The sequence below is a fragment of the Priapulus caudatus genome, unplaced genomic scaffold (genome assembly GCF_000485595.1).
Source record: "Priapulus caudatus unplaced genomic scaffold, Priapulus_caudatus-5.0.1 Scaffold1756, whole genome shotgun sequence".
Classification (NCBI taxonomy): Eukaryota; Metazoa; Priapulida; class Priapulimorpha; order Priapulimorphida; family Priapulidae; genus Priapulus; species Priapulus caudatus.
This window is the reverse complement of record NW_014578817.1, coordinates 27,703-48,163: the sequence shown is the minus strand read 5'-3', so window position 1 is coordinate 48,163 and position 20,461 is coordinate 27,703. Positions and strand designations below refer to the sequence as shown.

General features: G+C 43.6%; 1 protein-coding gene and 1 long non-coding RNA gene across 3 annotated transcripts in view; one reads left to right on the top strand and one right to left on the bottom strand.

The window, feature by feature from the left end:
* LOC106817525 (kinetochore protein Nuf2-like) overlaps window positions 1-10,110 on the bottom strand; it is a 16,368-nt gene extending 6,258 nt beyond the window's left edge. Inside the window, exon 1 of the mRNA XM_014822200.1 lies at window positions 10,075-10,110. The gene's annotated coding sequence lies outside the window, so the exon portion shown is untranslated. The remainder of the gene's footprint in view (window positions 1-10,074) is intronic.
* Window positions 10,111-10,842: 732 nt separating this feature from the next.
* On the top strand, window positions 10,843-19,943 carry LOC106817526. 2 transcript variants are annotated; one of them, XR_001395069.1, is made up of 5 exons: window positions 10,843-11,169; window positions 16,125-16,620; window positions 17,894-18,134; window positions 18,333-18,433; window positions 19,258-19,943. It is a non-coding gene; the product is annotated as an uncharacterized LOC106817526 (long non-coding RNA). The 2 variants fall into 2 exon arrangements; XR_001395068.1 differs by lacking the exons at window positions 10,843-11,169; window positions 16,125-16,620 and having other exon boundaries at window positions 17,480-18,134.
* The last annotated feature ends 518 nt before the right edge of the window (window positions 19,944-20,461 follow it).

Below are 20,461 nucleotides of genomic sequence, written 5' to 3'. Positions count from 1 at the left end.
TCGATTGACGGCAGGAACAGCTGTGGTAAGCACAGCGCAATTAAGTGTGGAGCGCTACTCTTATGTTCCTCAACTGTGTACTGTAGAGCCTCGATCGTGCTGGTTCGATGCTTGATGGCATCTTGACATCTCTCTGCTGCTTGGTGACAAAGACACGCTCCTAGCTGTCGATACTTGTGCGTTAGATCGGCTCAGGCTGAGCTCACGTAGGTTGTGGGATCATCTTCAACGCAGGTCATCGCATCTTCATTATGTGCTCTGTCAGAAGACACGACCGTGCAGATGAGCGTTAGACAGGACTGTGTGACGTAGAGTAGCAGTCGTGAAGCTTGCGAAACGTATACATGTGGCCTCTATATGCAGGGCGTACATATTACGCGTACTTTCTGGATGTCGCACCGCCCTACTAGTACGGCTCGTCCCCTACGGCAGGCGCCCCCTATGCTACGCTCGCTCACCTACGGGCGCCCGTACTGGACGCTCGCTCCGCCACGCGGCCAGCGCCCTGCTGGGCTACGGCTCGCTCACCTTCGTCGCTTGCCGCTCTCGGCGATGATGTGCGACTAGCAGCTTTCATGAGATGCTTACCTACCGCGCCGCCGCTACTGGATGCTCGCTTCACACAGACTAACGCGCGGACCCCCTACTGACGCTGCGCTCACACGCACGGCCAGCGCGCCTGCTGTGCTAGAGCTGGTCGCTCTAGCGCTCTCTTTGCCGCTCTCGGCGATGGATGTCGACTAGCAGCTTCATGAGATGCTTAACTACACAGCGCGCCCCTACCTGGATGCCTCGCTCCCCTACCGCGGGCGGCCCCCTACTGACGGCTCGGTTCACCGCCACCGCAGGCGCCCCTGGCTGCTGGACGCTGCACCTCACCGTCGTCGCTTGGCGCTCTCGCGACGATGTCGACTAGACTTCATGAGATTGCTTACCCTACACAGGCGCCTCCCTCTACTGATTGCTCGCTCCCCTACAGCGGCGCCCCTGCTGCTACGCTCGGCGTCGACCTCTCGCTTGCCGCTCTCGGGCCGACGAATTGTCGACTAGCAGCTCATGAGAGCTTACCACACTAGCGCCCCTACTGGAGTGCTCGCTCACCCCCAGGGCGCAGCGCCCCCTGCCTGCTAACGCTGCGCTGCGACCTCTCCTTGCCCGCTCGTTCGGCGACGATGTCGACTAGACAGGCTTATGAGTATGCTTACACTAAACAGCGCCCCCTTACTGACGTCTCGTTCACAGCTACGGGCGGCGCCCGCTGCTTTGCTCACGTCGTCACTTCTCCTTGCCGCTCTCGGCCGACGATGTCGACTAGCAGCTTCATGAGATGCTTACCCTACACAGCGCCCCCGGGGTATGGACGCTCGCTCACGCTACGCGGGCCCCCTGCTGCTAGACGCTTCGTCGACCGCTACGCTCCTTGCCGAGCTCTGCGGCGCGATTCGGACTAGCAGCTTCATGAGCATGCTTACCTTAAACACACGGCGCCCCCGCTACTGGGCCTCTCACGCCACGCAGCGCCCCCTGCTGCTGTGATCGGCCTCGGCTCAGCTCTCGCTTGCCGCTCTCGGGCGACGATGTCGCTAGGCAGCTTCATGAGATGCTTACTACACAGCGCCCCTACTGGGATGCTCGCTCGCCCACGCAGCGCCCCCTGCTGTATCGCTCGCTCACTCTCCTTGGCTCTCGGCGCGGCATTGTCGACATAGCAGCTTGCATGAGATGCTTGACCTAGCACAGGCGGCCCCCTCCTGGATGTGCGTCACGCTACGGGCGCCATGGGCCGAGGCCCTACTGACGCTCGCTCAACACTCTCTGCTGTCTCGCGACGATGTCCGCCTAGGACAGCTTCAGAGACGCCGACGTTTCGCGGATTGAGCTGCTTGCGCTGCAGCTCCTGCTCGGCGCAGCTCCACAGGTGGCGGCGCCGTTTCGTCCGATCTGCGCATCGCGCCACCAGCTGGCGCTGGATCTGCTGCCTGCTCGGGGTGCTTGTCGCTCGGCAACTGCATGTGCGGCCATCTTGCGATTCTCTGGCCTCACTTGGCTCCGTCGGCGCGCGGGGCGGGAGCAGGTAAACGAGCTGAGACCGGGGTGAGTGGGGGGGGGGGGGCACGTATTAGCGCAGCGGAGCCGTGCATCCGTGATATTGTCACGGTCAGTTTTGAAACTTTCACGGCAAAAATGTGTAGCACGGCCGTAAAATTATTGATCTCAAAGACACACAGGCTTTTCAGATTTGAAAGTACAGGAGGACTACTAATGACTCTCGCTAGAAGCTAGGGGACTTTCACGCTCCTAATCACACGCCGTTAAGAGGCATGATTGGAGAAGCTCGCATTAAAAAATCACACCCCTTAAGAGGCATGCAATGCAGGAGGCTCGCACTAAAATCACACCATTAAACCGGTGCTGCGCATTGTTTTAAGATAGATGGAAGGGTGTGATGAAGCTGCATTCTCTTGCTACTGAACAGAGTTTGGCTAGAATGATACTGCCAGTCAGGGGCTGCGATCCATTCGCAACTGGCTCATGGACAGGGAAACTAGCCTCAAGGCCTACGCGTGACGCGCACTTTCGTTGGATTTAGCACGAGTCGATCGATCGCGTACTTATATATCGGCCTGCGTAGGCACGCGCGCTACAGCAACCACAGACCCACTGCAGCGTCAAATAACGCACACACTGGCCAACGTCTGACAATGACTCAACGTGAACTAAGCCGTGCTATATGTCAAGCAAACTCTATACCAATGTATTGTAATGAAGGTACTGTTAGTCAGGCTGTGGAGCTGTAAAGATGAAAAGTTCGTGTAGATTCTATAGCGCCCGCCTAAAATTTTCTTCAACGGATTTAGACGTTTCAATCCACAAAATTGACCCTGGGACTGTGAAATCCGCGATTTCCGGCGGATTCCGCGGAAGATTCTCATCCTGTAAAATGGAGCGCTATTTCAACATAATACAACAGACTTTTGGTGCGCGTTTCAACCACTTTTATGAAGGGCGATGATGCGCGCACGCATGGCAGCGCAATTAATGGTGCGCGGCTGGAGGCGCGAGCGCGATCGCGCCCTGTAAAAATGAAAGCCTGGTGGAACACATAGCAAAAAAATTGCACTACCAAATATTTTTCTGGCACTCCCAAAATACTCATTGGTGGTAATAACCCTGATGGGGGAAGGAGGGTTGTGGAAGTGATGGAGGAGAGGGAAGAGAGATCGGAAGTAATGTTGGAGGGAGAAGGGAGGCGAAGAGGGAGAAGTGATTGAAGGAGTGGGAAGAGATGGGGACACGAAGTGGAAGGCAGGAAAGGGGAAGACAGATCGGAATGTAAAGTGTGAGGGAGAAGGGAGGGGGGAGGGGGAGGTAGAAGTGATGGAAGGAGAGGGGAGGAGCAAGGGGGAAGGCGATAAAGGGAGAACGGAGGAAAGCGAGACGTGGTAATGCAGGGTTATTGGAGAGAGAGTTTAGAGTGATTTTAGAGGATAGAGGGCGAGATGGCTGAAGTGATAAAGGAAGGGTAGAGCAGGAAGAGTGGTGAAGGAAGGGAGAGAGAGATATAAAGATAGATAGATAGAGAAAAGAGAGAGAGAGAGAGAGAGAGAGAGAGAGAGAGAGAGAGACGCGAGAGCGAGAGGGACACAGAGAGGAGAGAGGGGGGAGAGAGAAATAAAGTATCAAGACGAGGAAGTTTGTAGAATGGAAGGAGAAGGCAGGTCAGTAAGCTCCTCTAAGTTACAGGTGTTTTGTAGCAGATGTTTGTTATGTGGGGCTGTCTGTGGAGGCAAACGCAATGGACCAGTTCCCAGCAAGATCCAGGGACCAATGTAGGAATATCACGAATAGGCATGATCATGTCACAGAGTTTTGTAAAATGTTTGTCTCCGCAAAGGTTAACGCCATGTTAGATTTTATTATGCCAAAACTAATTTATGTTAGCCTGATTAATGGATGCTAGGCATACTTACAATGCGAATATTCTTGCTGGGCCAGGGCTGGCATCACTCCTGCAATTCTGTCGGCTCGTATTACGACCGCCTCCTTTTTTTCCTTTGGCTGATTAGTCGGTGTCCGAATCAAATTTCTGCTTTAGCTGGCAAGGTTGGCATGATAGAGGTTAACTATGCAAAGCTAGCTGTTACATGAGTGATGAGGTTAAATTGTAACTGTCCATGATATCTTTTTATCGTCTTTTGAGCTCACATGTGAGGCAGAGGTTAATGAGGTAACAGCCAGTCTTTGAACAAATCTGATTAGTGTGATCTACAATGTTTTCATCCAATTTGCACCTGGATGCAAATTCATTGCTCCTCAAAACCCAGCACTTTGGTGGAGGCAAGCATTATAAATCATCTGTGACGTCTAATACACTTGCTCGATTGTTTCGTCATGTTAGACGTTCGTATCAGCTATCATCTTACAGCTCTATTGCAATAGCACTACTGGGCGAGCAGCAATGCTTCCAAGCACAAGACATTCTCAGGGTACAATCGACCAAAATGTAGCAGCTTGACGTAATGAGAGTATTGCTTTGTACGTGACATTAGTACTTGTTTTGTTGACACCAACTACTCACGCTCTTTGTTGCTCAGGCATCCTCGCGCATGATTCTCTTCGAGATTTCAACGATGCATGATAGCATTCCCGTTCGGCTTCCTACATAAAGCCAAAGTTGACACTGTTGTCAAATCAGAGTGACAACCGCTGTATTAGCTTTATACCACGATTAAATTTGCATGACAGCAAAACATGAAAAATGTTAGAGTAAGGAAAATAAATACACATGCACTTTCAGACTACCGCGGAAATACGCGTTGAAAGCGCATATAATGACTACAGGTTTTGGCATTGTTGACCATATTAGAACATTATGCTACGTTATTTCTACTGCTTCTTGTAATGTATGCTTTGTAATTAGTAATTAGATCAAGATAAGGCTGAAGACTAAACTAAGAAGATTCGGCTGGAGTTGTCATAAACATTTCACCAGCCTTCTTCAACACTTCTCGCCATGTTGTTGCAATGGTGAGGGCAAATTTGATGGAATGCCCCATGTTCTTCAACTCGTTTTGATTTTGGTTTGTCAGGCTCGCTTCATCTGGAAGTTGCTGAGCCAGCAGATCTGGCATCAACATATTTCCTGTGCCAGTGACGGCATGGAGAAAGCATTAGTCTTGTTACACTGCTGCGCGACCGAGTATGTAAGTAATGTTACTCTGACCTCGCTGAGGAATAAATTACGTCACAGGTAACTGAGTAATGTTGTGTCCCAAAGCTTGGAATGCTTGCACAAACTTGGAATTTCGCGTATCCCGCAGTTTGGGCAACAATCTTGGAAGATTGGGCAACAGAGGTAAACAGCTTGCGACATGCACACATATGATTATTAAGATTTAAATGTTTATATGCATAACCTATACGGTTCGTATACGGCTTCTTCCTCAATGTGTTTGGCCCTTTGTCTAAATGGTTAATGATTATAATATTAATTGGATAATATGAGATATAATATCTTCCTAGTTTTCCACCACGTCACGCCACGCACTTGATCGCTATGAGGGCGTTGTTGAATCACCGACGTGTTTCAGTTTGGCCCAATCTTGAATTGGTCAGCAAACTGGGAATCGCAGTTTAGGCAGGCGCAATCCGCTGCACATCTTGAGATTGTGCAGATCTCCACAGTTTGGGTACGACAGTCAACCACGTACAGTGTCAATCTATGTTTACTTCAATACGCACGAGTATGGCACTAGGTTGCCAAGAGTACAACGCCCCAACGATGATACGAGCTATGCATCATCATGCAAGTTATGCTGAGTGTAAATGGATTTGCCACTGCTACAGCAGCGGCACTGTTTGCAGCAGTTTATGTATAATGGTAATGATGTTTTCTTTAGGCGCCAGCATAAATGATAATAAATAGCTACATGTAATAAGATATTTGACTGGAGGAATAGGCGTCTCATGTAATTCTGGTAGCTGTCAAAAGGTCATTGTGATCAATGTTTTCAACCTCGCTCGAAAAAGCAAATATTTTTGTCAGCTTAACGTTTGTTATAGTTTTAAATCTTAAATAACATGGTTACATGGAGTATATTATTTGCTTTTGTTAATAACTACACATGTTAAGAGCTTGTATGCTAGTGCTTATTAAAGTAACTTCATGAGAAAGTGTGAACCTTTTTAATTCATTATATTAATAACACCAGGAAATTTCGCTTCAACAATTTCACGACAGTCTATGTTACCGATCTAGGGATAGACATATAATGCTGCTAACATATTTTCTGCCTGTTGAACAAAACACGCTGATGTAGACAATGCTTGATACAGAAATATTATGATGCGTAAATACTTACACTGAAAGAAATCTGTTTTATATAAATAAATTCATCCATAAGATAATCCTTTGTGTAAACAGTTTGCACAATTGGATGAGTTCAAATGGTGCTAAAAGAGAGATAGACCTTCAGTTCAGTGTGAATTGAATCTTAAAAACAATATCGGTTTCAAGTTCAAATGTGAACGTCTTTGTGGTAACAACTCAAAATTTGAGCATTTAAATCAATATTATTTACAACTTGAAATAGATAGAGAGATATAAACGAGAATATATCGATATCTGATCAACACAAAGACAGACAAAAAAGATGCGTTCATTCTGGATTCAGCCGTACTTGAACATTTGTCTATCACCTGGTAGAATAATTAATCGAAAATAAATAACTCAAAGGTCCGAGCAATGGTACCATGCAAGACCTGTCTACTTGCCCGCAAACGACGGACAATCAGCCTTAGGGCACTGCTTCACCAGTGGGCATTGGCAGCAGTCATAATACTAATAACTGTTTTGCCGTTGAAATGTCTTTTGACATGGCAGACATGGATCGGCCTCGACATTAATACACCGAAATCACACGCTGTGATGTGGCAGACCTCACTTCAAACAGATTACTATAGTTTCATAACATCTACCTTTGGGTTTGTGAAAATCTCCTCCGTAACTTTCTAGCCGGGACATTTCGCTGGACATGGTGTTTGTTTATTTCTGGCAACACTGAGGAGTGGAAATATGTTTGGCGGCATTTTGGTAGCGTCGGCCTTCACCTGTAAATAATATAGAAATATAGTTTCGGATGCACTATAAAAAGATATAACCCCACCTTGCAATGGATGTTATCGTTTTAATATTTTACATTTTCCATACTTTGGGATACTGCGATCAATGTAGCGCGTCTGCATGTAGGCTAAACTAGCGCGTATTGACGTCAGCATGTTTTTATCTTTTGGCTGCGGCCTGTAGCTGCTGTAGCCTCGCCGCACCGCTGCAGGCGGTTGGCTAGGTGGATTGGGGAAACTGTCCAACAACATCGGAGAACTTTCAACAACATTGGAGGTATTTTCAAAATACTTTTATTAAGACAACGAGCAGTGAATGGGAGCGAAGCTAGAGTTATTTGCCATAAGGTAGTATGATTAATGGCAGACACGAAGTATTTGCTAGTCTGTACTGGAGAAATTAGCGTTTGATGCGCATTGTGAGCCTTAAAGGGACAATTTTGTGTGGCTGTTTCTTGTATCGTGACTACCTTTGAACCTGGCTTTTGAAACCATTTAAATCATAATAGAAAACGTATGTAATTTCTTTGTTTTTGGGCAAGTGACTTTTTGCCTTCGAGCACCAGTTTCATAACGCCACTTTGCCCGACGGGCTAAGCGGAAAAATTTTTTTTTTAGCAGCCCTGTAACTGGTAGCAAGCTGCGCTACACGGCGTACAGATCACAGCTTGCCGGGCAGTGCCGAAGTTCACTGCAGCATTCCGTCTCCTACCACGGCAGTCTGTGGGCGCATACGGTGGGCATTACACAGGTGCAGGTTTTATCGATTGTCTACTGGCGGCTGGGCACAAGCACCATATAGTTTTTGCCGAAGGGTAGACTTGGTTACCCGGCTCACGCTCTTGCTAGAGACAATGTACATCGGCTTGCGTGTTGCGACGCGTACAAGCATTTACCCGACTAGGTCGGTCGACGTGGGTTAGTGTCCGAACCTGTTAGCATTATAGATGTGCCATAAGAAACGCTGAGACTGGAGTCAAGAACAAGTCCCACCTGCAGCTACGCAACGACGCACCTATTGACTAATAATAGAAGCATAGATATATAATATAAGTTCATAGAATAGAGATAGATGAATAGATATAGACGCCGGTTGCGTCCAGTTAATGTAGCTGTAGCTACAACAGAGAGATATAGATAGAGATAAAAGCTGTAGACGCATTAATTCTGTGCCATATAAACCTTTTTTTATTATTTAAGATAGATACAGATATATGCATATTGGGACAAGAACTTGGCGGTTCGCCATTGAAATTTCGTCGAGTCACGCCATGGCAAAACTGCATGCGCTGCGAATGCCGCTTGTCACACCCCGCTATTGGCCGGTGAAAAAAACGCTACCGTTCCCTTCAGAAGCCAATCAGAGTGAGTCTTACAACGCCCTGGTTCTCGGCTTGTATCTGTGGCGCTCGCAGACGGCTCGCTAGACTCGCTCCTGATTGGTCTGATTGTTTGTAATGGTGAATCGATTTAGGAAAGTGGAACGAAGCGGTTTGCCTTCTGAAAACATCTTTTAAGAAAGTGAATAACGATTGACGTGAATGTATACACATTCAGCTCAGCAGGTAAAGCCATGTAGATAGGGAATACAGTAGGGTTTTTTCACGCCAATATAGCGGCGTTTACGGGCCGCATTCGCGACGGTCATCATCTTGCATGCGATCTCGACAGAAATTTCAATGACCCAGTTCTCGTCCAATATAACCTCACCAAAAATATACAAAAAGGTTATATTGGGACGAATATTCGGTCGCACTGTAAAGCCTCGTAGCCGTAGCTGTAACTGTATTGCTTGCTGTTGCAGTTGGCTGTTGCTGCTGTAACTGTAGCTGCCGCGGCAGTTTAATATACCATAAGCGGCTATAGTATAGAGCTACTACTACGCCAGCGGTAGGCTCGTATACTAAAGCGCGCTTCATTACTGCCACTGCATAGTACTAGAGCTACGCCAGTGGTAGCTCTAGTACATAAAATAGCTGCGGCAGCCGCAAATCCCCCTTTAGGCACCTTATGTGATCACGAAGTGATTGCACAGATTTCTGTGGTATATCAACTGATGCAGCAGACTTTCCCGTATATCAAGGAATGATGCAAGAAACCCTAACCCTAAGGCATAAAGGTATATACCTTAGCTAATAAGGTATGCAGCAAGTGTGTTTAGGGTTAGGGTTAGGGTTTGGCTTAGGGTTAGGTTAGGGTTGGCTTATAGGGTTAGGTTAGGTTAGCCCGACCGAGGCTGTGGCGACGGAATTGTCTAATACAGATTGTCGATACGGATTGTGTATACCGTATACGGCAATTGTCTAGGTCTCCTCAACCCTAGCGATAATATAAACCGTTTCTTGGAGCTAGGGTCAGGGTTAGGTTAGGGTTTTTGCATCATTTCCTTGATAATACGAAATTGCTGTGCTCAGTTGTGATACCCCGAAATCTGTGCATCATTCGTGATACCTAAGGTGCCCTAAAAGTGGATTTGCAACCGGCGAAATAAGACGGCAGCCTATCCGCGGCCTATATATATCGCCAGTGGCGTCATAGGGTCCTATGTCCCGCCAGGGTATCTGCCGGAACGTAACCCTGGGTACGGTCGCGGTATACCAGAACGGTACCCTGGTCACTATTGATATGGTCAACGTACCCTGGTCACTATTTGATATGGTCAGGGTTAGGATTAGGGTTAGGATTAGGGTTCGGGTTAGGGTTAGGGAGTAGGCGTAGGCAACTACCTAGACTCGTTAGTGGAGTAGGCGAGGTGCGGTTCGGCATATTATAGATAGTACCAGGGTACGTTCCAGTATACCGGACCGTACCCAGGGTACGTTCCGGCAGTACCCCGGGTGACATAGACCATGCACAGGCACTTGAAACGTTTCAATAAAATATAATGCTAAATAAATACGAAATATAATAATAGTACTACAAAATTCTTAATGACAATAATGTTTCTTTCACCTATTATTGCCGACAGTTTCCTGTCAATTCCGTGTAAATGCTCTATGCACACACACTAACGCCACCATTGCTCACTGTGCACAGTGACTGTTAATATATATTATATAGCAGGTAGGAAAGCGCTCGACTCCAATCCGCTCGACACTCGGTGAATTTCACAGTGATTACAGCACAAAAACACAACCATTCTACTCCATCTTTGTTTCAATTTCTGGTACTACGTACTGGTATATGCGACTAATTATACATACTTATTAATACCCAGACCCTAAAACTTATCAATAGTATTTATGAATAAGAACCTGTTTGAAGATGGGCGCTAAAGTTTCAAAATGTGAAATCCGATAAATTGAATTGAATTGAATTGAATTTGAATTGAATTGAATTGAATTGAATTGAATAGTAGGAATCAATTAAGTAAACAGTCTAATTAACAAAAACAAGTCTAACAGTTAACAGTCTAGTTAACAAGTCTAACAGTTAAGTCTAATTAACAATTGTCTAATAAGTCTAACACTAACAGTTAATTAACACTAACAGTCTAACAACAGTAACCCGACCAGACTGTGACTAACGTCAATATACAGCCTACAGGGGTATTCTAACCCTAGCAATACCGTTTCTTGGAGCTATAGACTAGTAACAGTTAACAGTTTAAGTAACAATTAAGTCTAATACTACCTCCTGATACTACTACTATTAATAAGTCGCTAAAATGAAGTCAATGAATGAATAAATAAAATAAAATAAGAGATAGAATTTACCACACGGAGAGATCGAAAAACCGCGAAGCTGTCTTCCAGTTGATCCGGATTGGTTAGAACAAAGCCTGATAAGCTGTTCTGATTGGAGGCTATACATAAACAAAAAATAACGCGCGAAACTGCAGACCAAGCAGTCGACAGCATGTCGAAAGATCTATAAGACGGAAGTCCGTACGGACATGACGACACTGTGACGTCATTTTAGCGACGAAACAAGCTTTCAACCTTTTGCTTATGTCTTCGTGAATGTATGAATTGTTTTGACAAATTACTAGCTGTATTATACTCGGTATGAAAAATTGAGATACTTTAGTCATTCTATAGTTACGAGGTAAGCTTTCTCTTTAGCCCCATGATATTAGTTGGTTATTAGTGATAAGTTAGCATTACTATAATATTAGCATATATTCATATGCCATGGCATATGGCACAGTCTTTAGTTTACGTCTTTAGCTCCAAGAAACGGTCTTTGCTATGCCTATGGTTAGGTAACTGTGTATATTGACGTTAGTCACCCAGCCTGGTCGGGTTAATGGCACTTGTCACTTGATCAGGCAATGCCAATGCCATGGTCTCTAGTGATTAGACCTCAGAGTTACGTGAAGAGAGTCAGTGAAACCAGCATGCCCGCCGTTTCAGTCGTGGCCGTTTCATTTAGGCAGTGGCTACGGGTACGGTAGCCGTATCTTAATGTCTCTGGCATGTATGGTAGCCTTTGCTGTAATTTTTAACTTAAATTAGTACACCTGACGCTAGCTTGCATGGGACTAATGTTTCCCTGCTAGGAATGCAACGCCTAGTTTAAGCAACTAAAAAGAAAGAATACACCTAAAGAGTTGAACCTATATATTTATATTGCAACGTGAATAAAATGAAATAGAACGAACAGAATGAGATAGAATGAATCCAATGTCTACTCAATTCACCAGGAAGCTCAGTAAAGCTAGCTCATCTATAAACTAAAGATACAGCACCACTAGTCGGTAGTCCATATTAGGAAGTTAGGTCACAATATGTCTCCTCCGAAGCAGCGCTATGCTTCTATACCTTGACAGTATAGTTATAGTGTAAAGAGATGCTAATATGTTGGCATTGTCAGGCACCAAACTAGTTAAAAACACCACCTGCAGTAGAGAACAATACCCTCTCATATTTCAGCAGAATAACCTATTAGGTGTAAGGTAACAACACTACAGCAAAACGGTTTTTTACTAATACTATTTTATTGTATCGGATCACTATTCTGGAATTTTTTTCGATATCGATATCGCACGCAAATTCATCGCGATACATCGATGGTGTACATTGGTATCGATGACAGTCCTAATAGAAATGTAAATTATATGAAATATCCATAAATGAGTTGACTGATATTATCCGTTATAATGCCTCCTAACAGTAACAGGTTGCTCATTAACTTAATCACCTATACTTACGTATTAATAATCTCGCACTTATTCATTTCACTTGTCTTTACTGTTGTTACAGAACAAGAAACCAGGAAGGAACCAGAACAAGGAACCAGGACAAGGAACCGGAACAAGGAACAAGGAACCAGGACAAGGAACCAGGAACCAGGACTTCAAACTCACTTCTGCTGAGAAGCTGCGTAACACTGCCACACCCACGGATCAGCACACACCGGCAATGAGCCACCAAATTGTGTAAAAGGACATTTGTGCAGATATAGACACATCATCAAGCTGACGAGAGGCGTGAGTGCATGAAATCGTTGAAGCCAGGACTGTTATTGCAATGATGCACTACGTTAACGTGAAACTGTCTTCTTACCATCTGCATGTTGTTAATCGAATCCAGAGTAGTTTTTCATTGAGTTCGTTTTTAGAAATCAGTAGTTCAATGTTCGAAGTATTTGCAACTAGACATTTAAATGACAAAGATAGGAAATGTGTTGCTCGTGCCAGTGATAGTGACAGCTAGTAGACGTTTCTAATGTACGGTTTTAATTTAATTGCGAATGCAAATATCTATGACTGCTGATTGAACAATGACGATAAGCCAATTTCGCATTTTGACTGCACATGCTCCTTAACTTAATTTCACTCCCTAGCTTTCGGCCATCATAAAACAAATATACTTTCAGAAAATTCAAACTCGGGCCGCATAAATGTGATAATTTACGCATCAGTTTCAGTCCACTTGCTCAAAAAACCTATCTGTGATTTGGCCACAATACGTCGAGTAATTTAGCTCTACACACAAAACTGCCAATCTTGCATTGAACCGCACAACAACATTTCTCACCGGCCAATGAAATCATCGCTGTGACGTTTTCCGGTGCGGTTCAATGCAAGATTGGCAGTTTTGTGTGCAGCGAAGTTTGCGTAATTTTTATGTCATGATGTTTTAATAAAATAAATGGGATTAAAGAGGATCGAGAATACTGCATGACAAGTGTTTTGTAATGTAGGTAAGATGTTAATAAAGCGACGGCTTTAGGTATTTCTTTACTTTTCCATGTAACACGGCCGTAAATAGTGAAAAGGTTGTCGTGCATTTTGCATGACAGAATTCACAGGTTTTGTCTATGGAAGGCTATTGGGCCCTAAAATAACATCAGAATATAACAATTTTTAGGGCACAATTTATTGTTCTATATCAGGACATGAAATTCATATTTTTTGCACTGGCCCAGAGGGCTGGTATTGGTAACAGCAGTTTTTACCAGCCCTCACCATAATTTACCAGCCCTCACATGTCAAATTTAGTTTTTTTTCAAAAATCATTGTTTCACAGAAACAGAAACAGAAATAAAGATTAGAGTCAATAATCAGGTTGTAGCGGTCGAATGTTACTGCCTCTCTTGAAGTGAGGTGCAATTCACAAGGAACCACGCAGCAACACCGTTCAATAAGCCATAAGGCTTATAGAGCACCGAAGTGTGATGTCACGGTGGCATGACAACGAATCCATTGGTTCTAAACAATCATTGGCTCTGTAACAGTAACTGCGTGAAAGTGGTGTTGTGCGTACTTAAAACACGAATGTGTGCACTGCAGACAGCGGTAAAGCATCGGTAGCATGTCGATCTTACAATATTGATTTCATCATCAAAATGGCTAGAAAAAAACATCTGCATACCTTATCAACTTAATCCATCGTTGCTTGTCACTTCCATCCTTTGGGAATCTATAAAACTGCAATAATGCAGGGTTTTCATTATCTTTTATAGCAACGGGCCCAAATGCTTTTGAAACAGGCCGTGTCGGTGTGCTGGCAGGGGGTTTGGGGGTCCCCCCTCAAGAAATTGTTAAAACCTAGATGCTCTGAGATGCAATCTGGTGTATTCTGAGCTGCAGTAAACAGACACATCTCACACAGAAATCACACAGAAATTAATAACATTAAATTTAATACTGACTAAAATGATAGTCATTTACTTTGGTTTAACTAGAACTGTTCACGAAATCCCTGCAGGCGAAATTCCAGTTAGTTAGTAGCTGGAGGCAACATCACTAATTTAATTATATGCTGAAAACATTTGGTAGCGTGACTACTACATTGTATCCTGGTGTTTCACGTTAGCTACATTTATCTAAATTAAGTAAACATTTCATGCCACTTGTCTATAAATCAGACACAAGGGCGTAGCTAGTCTATCATTATCAATGTCAATGATGGAGTGAGTAGTAGTCAGTACAGTTCATTTCTCCAAATTCAACGAAGACCAACATCATGCATCACTGAACTAACCTCGACTCAACAAAAACAAACTTATATTCGAAAATATCCTAAACGCCTTTTGTTTTCTTAAAGAAGAAATCTGGAATTTTCGGAGTTTGTTTCTGTTTCTTTCCGTCCATAGTCGTTCCCACCTCTCGGCTTAGGCCTCGCTGGGACTCGTGGAGCCGACGGCGGGGTCCAGTCTAAGTACTTGCTTGCATGCGTTTAATGACAAGCGCTTATAGGATGAGAGAAATTGCATGTTGGACCAATGAAATGGCCGGTTACATGCCATTTCAGTCGGTGCCGCGCGTGTTCGCAATACTGTATCCGCGCCCGACGAACTAGTATTATAATGTGCCGTGGTCGATCTTTTTAGCAGATAAATTTTGTTTTAATCCTTAATAAAATATCATACTTGAGCCAATTGTAACCGGCCGAAACAGCAGAGTAGACGGTCAATCCGGCCGGTGGCCTGTTCCTAATGAGAACACTGAATAATGACTCTCAGAATGATGGTTACAATCGGGTACAAAACACAACACCATTTTCACACAGTTAATGTTATGGAGCCAATGATTGTTTCGAACCAGTGGGTTCGTTGTCATGCCACCGTGACGTCATCACTTCGGAGCTCTATATAGGTACTTTATTAGAAACACAATCTAGTCACGGCATTCTCCGGCGTCGCCCAAAACCGTTGTGTCAAACCTACACGTGAAGATAAACAAAATCATCTGATACGCCCCGCCTGTTCTGCAGGGTTGCGCGATCTATCGCTAAAACATGTCTAAAAGAACATATTGCTACAAAGTAATAAAGATAAGACTGTTTCACTGAGTCTTGCTTGTCCGAAAAATGTTGTAGTGTGCGGCATCGCATAGTAGCTGTTGAACAGACTATAATGCAGATTGTGAATGATGTCCGAAGTTCATTTGTCAATGTCATGTTTCACGCGTGCATTATCGATTTCAAATTTGTAAAATGTTGCTAAATTCTGGCGTGATATCTTTCAGGTAAAACAGTAATGTAGGCTATTTGCTCATTAATGCTATAAATAAAAAAATGTAGGTACTCGCTACACAATACAAATAAAACAATAAAACAATAAGCGTATTAGTTACTACAATGCAGGTTATTCAGCTGCTAGTGACATGTGTGCTAGGGTTTGACGCGTGGGTGTTACTGAACTCTGGTGACACATGGAAATTCAAGATGAGAGTCCTTAACCCGCAGTGTGTCTGAAGAGTGAAGTTCTATTGACTGTGTTAGGATAAGATGAGCTCTATTATGTTACTACAAACTAGCCCTGCCCCTGAAGCCCTTCACTCTGTCATAGGATGTGCCCAGTTTTGACCAGTCTGTGGCTGGGTGAAGGGCTGCATGGGTAAAGATAACTGAAAACTTACTACATTTTTTTACTAAATAAAGAGAGATGGCAGAGATTGAGACAGAGAAAAAAGAAAGTTAGAGAACAGGGAGGTAGGGCATGAAAGAGATAAAAGTGAGAGTGTGAGAGAGAAGCAGCGATAACGGGCAGCAACATGTGTAAGTCGGGACGATAAGCTACGCTCTTTACTAATCCACTTCTGTGATTCACAGGCTGCACCATGTACAGACAATCTCACATGTGACTGGTGCTACTATAAGGAATACAACTGGAGAGACATATTAGTACAATGGTAGACAGCAGAGATGGGCACACAGTAGTGGAGTGTGCTGGGACTTGTTCGTCGCAGTCGGAGCTAACTAATCGGAGCATTGTCCAGCTTACATCATATGGAGGCAGATCTATCTATCGACTCACTACAGGGTCGAAATGTCACCTTGGACCAATCCGGAACACAAGCTTTAGAGTGGGAACCTCAATGGATGGAACTTCGTCACCAGTCAAGAAAAATGAAGAGTATTGCTTGGTTCTAATACCAGTTGCATGCAACCTCATGACTCACCATCACATCAACCTTGCTGGCCCACAGACGAAGACTACCCAACCAAGTTGATACCTGATTCCATGATATATATGCAGACATGTACGACACATGTATATATCCTATGGAAGGGGAGAGACTTTCATAAGTCCATACATAGTGAGAGGGTGAGCTTCCTCTTTCACCCAAACTACAAGTTGTCGTTTTAGTTTTACCAACCATTGAGTGTATGCTTCCCTCCATCTGAGATCCATCAACAAAGACTAACAAAAACAGCAAAGAGATGATCCAGTGATGAGCTGCTAACTTCATCTCCAACTCCACTACGACCAACACCAATTGGTGTTTACTTGTAAATAAATGTTAACGGATGGAGGGTGCAAACCGCTACCTCTCAGCACGTGCACATAATCTGGCTAGCTCGATTGGCCAGCAGCGTACAAGCATACATATATAATAGCAACTCTGTACCTTAGGTAGTGATGCACCGGCCGCGGATGCGGGCACCGCCCCTACATTAAGCATTCAATATAGGGCTAGCAGCATCGTGACAATCACCAGCGCGTGGCCTCCGACGACAGTTACCATTTAGGAATCAAGTTCAGAGGGTGGGTCAGGATTATTTTACGTTCTTGTGTGCCAGGGGGGTGAGACAACACTTTGCTGGTCAGAGCATGGGAAATCACACCTCCCCCCTCCCACGAGCGTGGGAGTTAGGGTTGGGGTGTCCGGCTCGCAGGTTTACTCTGGCACAATCGCATAGGTTTTAGCGATACGTAGGGCGTGCGTAGCGCGCAACTGTACTCACCGCAATTATAATATTCATGTCCTAGCTACAAGGGTATATAATATACAGTGTACGTGTATATATAAATACATATGTGATATATAGCGGTTATATATCTACCTAGCTACAATCTTATACGTGCTGCCATATTTTGGGACTAAATTTTTGGGGAGTTGGTCGCTCCCGTGGCATCGCACTCACGCGATTCGCGCGCTGGGGACTTTAACTACTTACGAGACGTTAACTACTTATGGAGACAGCGTCATCGCCATGCAAGAACCACCTGGGAAGAACAGTAGCCAAGTGTGTGGCGCTCAGGACTTCAGGCTGAAAAGTCCAACCTTGATCACTTCTCTTGTGCCCATGAGCAAGGCATTTTATCCCAGTAAGTTTGCTTGGAGAAGGGAGTGACTTTGTCACTAGTGAGGAGATAAGCTTCCTTTGCCTCCCTAGCTGCAGGTTGTCCTTAGGCAAGGCATAGCACCTGTTTAGCCTCCCGTGCCAGGGTTTATACGGTGAAGATGTCTAATATAGTGGAGATGGACTGAACACAGCATTGAACATAACAATATTGGAGTGAAGGAGAAACATAGCTAAATGAGTGCTGCTCTACTAGATAATCCACATCAAAGAAGGTAAATCTCTTTCTCCAGCTAAATATCTGCTAGTGACCCAAGGAAGATGGAGAAGAAGAAGAAGAAGAAGAAGAAGAAGAAGAAGATTAACAAAAAGCAGAAGAAAATGAAAATGAAGAAGGATACGCCGCTGACGACGAGAACGACAACGAAGAAGAAAAAGAAGAAGAAGAAATAGACTATGATGACGATGTGGGCAACGACCAAGATGATGACTTCTACAATGAAGAGGAAGCAAAAGAGGAATGTCTGATCATAGGTAACTTGTTTTGTTTTTTAGATATTACAGCACAAGCAAATCTCATTCAGTCAGTTGCAATATATAGATATAATCGTGCTTGTGTCAAATTCAATGATCAATATAAGACATGTGGTTGGCAGAACCAAACTTAACAATTTTCACCAATTTCAACCAACTCTATACGTGTTCTGTCACTTTGAAGGTATCTGTTTTCAGATGGAAAAGGGATAATTGGTGCAGAGTGTTGAGTCATGAGGCTGGGATTGGAGCAAGATTTAAACACCATGCATGCTTATCATTTCGACCAGCAATACACAGTGAGTAGTTCATGTCCATGTCTTAGGGAAGAGCGTGTCTTGTGGGCACGTAACAGAGTAAATATATAGAGCAGAGCAGCATATAGTGAGAGTGTTTGAGAGAGGGTGAGGAATAGTGGGTGTATACATATATGTGTGCGTGTGTGCATGTATGCGTGCGTGCATTCATGCATGTGTGTGTGTGTGTCGAGATAGAGAGAGAGACAGAGAGAGAGAGAGAGAGAGAGAGAGAGAGAGAGACAGAGTGGATGGAGAGGGAGTAAGGGAGTTTTTTGTCATTATCAAAATTTTATATTTTATGGTTTTAATAAATTTATTTGGTCTGTCTGAACTGTTATAGTTGAGATCAGACATAAGAAGTTAGAGCTGTCATTGATATGAAAATATTTCGATCCGATTCGTGTAATATAAATAGTTATAGTGTAAAGAGAAACTAATATGTTGGCATTGTCAGGCACCAAACTCTCCTTCTTGTTAAAAACAAACCTGCAGTAGAGAACAATACCCTTTCATATTTCAGCAGAATAACCTATGAGGTGTAAGGTAACAACACTACAGCAAAACTGTTTTTTACTAATACTATTTTATTGTATCGGATCGCTATTCTGGAATTTTTTTCGATATCGATATATATCGATGTCGTACGTTGGTATCAATGACAGTCCTAATAGAAATGTAAATTATATGAAATATCCATAAATGAGTTGACTGATATGATCTGTTATAATGCCTCCTAACAGGTTGCTCATTAACTTAATCACCTATACTTACGTATTAATAATCTCCCACTTATTAATTTCACTTTGTCTTTACTGTTGTTACAGAACAAGGAACCAGGACGGAACCGGAACAAGGAACCGAGACAAGGAACAAGGAACCAGGAACCAGGACTTCAAACTCACTTCTGCTGAGAAGCTGCGTAACACTGCCACACCCATGGATCAGCACACACCGGCAATGAGCCACCAAATCGTGTAAAAGGACATTTGTGCAGATATAGACACATCAAGCTGACGAGAGGCGTGAGTGCATGAAATTGTAGAAGCCAGGACTGTTATTGCAATGATGCACTACGTTAACGTGAAACTGTCTTGTTACCATTTGCATGTTGTTAATCGAATCCAGAGTAGTTTTTCATTGAGTTCGTTTTTAGAAATAGGTAGTTCAATGTTCGAAGTATTTGCAACTAGACATTTAAATGACAAAGATAGGAAATGTGTTGCTTGTGGCAGTGATAGTGACAGCTAGTAGACGTTTCTAATGTACCGTTTTTATTTAATTGTGAATGCAAATATCTATGACTGCTGATTGAACAATGATGATAAGCCAATTTCGCATTTTGACTGCACATGCTCCTTAACTTAATTTCACTCCCAAGTCCTAGCTTTCGGCCATCATAAAACAAATATACTTTCAGAAAATTCAAACTTGGGCCGCATAAATGTGATAATTTACGCATCAGTTTCAGTCCACTTGCTCAAAAAACTTATCTGTGATTTGGCCTCAATACGTCGATTAATTTAGCTTTGAAGGTCATTCCTTGCCCAGTATATTTTCTGCATACGATCGGAGTGCCCTGAACCTTAGGGCTTACTGTTTATTACGTAACTTAAACTATGTCCAGGTTAGACCCTCATTATATTAAATTTTTTTAATAATAGTAATATTTTAATATTTAATCGTAATATTTTGAAAGATGATCTACAACTCGTACAACCATTTGGTACCAAAAATGATGTTAGTGGAAGGAGAAATGACTTTATTGTGATGCAATAACCAAAACATCTTCCAATGCATCGTGCTCTCCGAAATGCGAAATTGGCTGACATGTACTTTATTTACATGTAAAGGAATCAATTTACTAACTTCCAATTCGTTTTTATAATTCGAAAATTTTTTCGAAACTCACTATTGAACTTATTAACCTACAGGGAAAAATCATTCACTTAACTTACTAGTATTTAAACCATTTTATTAACGTTAGAGCCAATTCACTCGCTTCAAATTCAACTCTACTCGCAAAATGGC